This window comes from Salminus brasiliensis, chromosome 5 (assembly GCF_030463535.1).
Source record: "Salminus brasiliensis chromosome 5, fSalBra1.hap2, whole genome shotgun sequence".
NCBI classification, from domain to species: Eukaryota; Metazoa; Chordata; class Actinopteri; order Characiformes; family Bryconidae; genus Salminus; species Salminus brasiliensis.
In genome coordinates this window covers 45,499,101-45,501,053 of record NC_132882.1, presented here as the reverse complement: position 1 = coordinate 45,501,053, position 1,953 = coordinate 45,499,101, and the positions used below count along the sequence as shown (strand labels likewise).

At 41.5% G+C, this 1,953-nt stretch overlaps 1 protein-coding gene across 1 annotated transcript in view; it reads left to right on the top strand.

The window, feature by feature from the left end:
- Window positions 1–1,021, top strand: part of LOC140555776 (angiogenin) — a 3,543-nt gene extending 2,522 nt beyond the window's left edge. The window contains exon 2 of the mRNA XM_072679089.1: window positions 1–1,021. This exon is cut by the window's left edge and continues 673 nt beyond it. The gene's annotated coding sequence lies outside the window, so the exon portion shown is untranslated.
- The last annotated feature ends 932 nt before the right edge of the window (window positions 1,022–1,953 follow it).

The following is a 1,953-nucleotide window of genomic DNA, read 5'->3' as shown; positions in this document are numbered from 1 at the left end:
GTTTGTGTGTGTGTGTAAGGCATTCTGGCCTACAGCTAGCAGAACGTTAGCTTTTACAACGCCCAATCTGCCACATATAGAAACATTGTGAAAATCAGGCTGTGCATTGACGTCATGGACACGCCCCCTTTTTTTTTGTCGGCCTGAGTGGCTAAGCATTCTGCAGGACGGCCGCAGCGTCCTTTATTAAGGAAAGCAGCCAAACCGGGAATGAAACCAGCAACTATCTGCTCAAGCTAAGGGCAGCTGGCCCCGACAGCGATCCCTATCCACATTACCAAAGAACCAGCGGTCCACGAACATCGATGTGTAGCCCGGACCCTCCAGCTAACTGAGGCTCAAATCACACCTGTTTACAGGATAAAGCCTCATACCTGAGAGACCGGAGTCAGCTAGCCGGTCGAGTGGTTTTCAGTAGACCGGCTCATCCAGGTTTGCTTGCTTTCCCTCTTCCTTGAACTTAGCATGTCGCTAAATTCGCAACTACTGGGCTCAGTTTTCCCCACCTGTAGAAGAAGCTCTTCCTCGCTTTTGTGTTTGCGCCATTCGCACCGAACGCTACCACAACCACTCAACCTGCCTTTTTGCCTCTCAGTGGGCGTGGCTGCAGTGACTCCCGCCTCTGGTGATGTCACAGATAATGAATTACATGCTTTGTGGATTTGTGAGGCGTATTCTAAAACGTGCAGGTTCATCATTGAAGTTTTTTTATGATCAGTGTAAATTGTTTAAGTAACGTTTTATAATACGTTCATTAAATATTGATTATTAGTGTGATTATCGATCAGTTTGATCCATTTTTTTTATTCTGTTGTATTTTCTTGTATTTCTATGCAAACCTTTATTACATATCCATAACGTTCCCGGAACATTATATCTGTAACGTTACAGGTGAACCTTTTAACCTTTTAAAAACACTGCTGAGCGTTTCTGTAACGTTCTCTGCTTGCTGGGTTGTTTTTTTGTCGAAAATACAGCTTAATGTTTCCGAAATTACAGTTTACTACTAATAATAAATAAATATGTGTGTGTGTGTGGGGGGGGGGGGGGTGTAGCCTACTTTAAATTAACAACTTGTTATTGTAACAAACACAACTTCATTTCCAAAATAACGTGCAGACTTTCCGAGATTCTCACCAAACATGATCAAAATGTCTAGTTTTCTTAAAATTACACTGAATATTTTGAAAAACAGCAACATTTCTTAAAAAAATATTTTACTTTCGCACATTTTCTCTGACTACGTGGGGAATAAAGGCCTATTTTCCAAAATACCAGGTTGTTTTCTTGAAATTATGACTGAATGTGTCAACAATACAACTTCTTCTCCTGACATTTTCGCTGGAAAACTATCAAACAAAAAGGGCTGATTCTCCAAAATTACAGCTTGATTTCTTGTGTTATGAAAAGGCTTCATTCAGTGACTTTTTATAGAAACTGTAAGATTCTGATGGAACATGGCTTGCATAAAATAGCTTGTTTTCCGAAGTCCAGGCCGATGGCATTACGCCGCTCATGGCAGACGCTCTGTGAAGATGACGTGGAGATTTCTGCAGATGTTTCCTCGTGTGGTTTCACTGCTTTTAAAATAATTCCTCATTTTTACACAAACGGAGAAGCTTTCAGTCTAGAAGAAGTTGAGGTTCCATAGAAAGCATAAGCAGAACAGCCCTCAGAGTGACCTATGGTGACCTTTCTGTCTACTCATAACTATATTACGAAGATTCATTCCATAATAAAGCGCCTGGTTTACCAGCAGTATTTCGTTTACAGATATACGAACATCATCACTTTACCTGTAGGCCAAAAAAGGCCCAAGACTCTCACTGATGCTCATGGAAGCCCCACCTTACTGGACCTAAAGGTTCTGCTGTTTAAGGATGTCTGAAGGTCTATCCAGATACCACAGAACAGCTCTTCTGAAGTCCATGTCTAGATGGTTCAGGGCTGTTT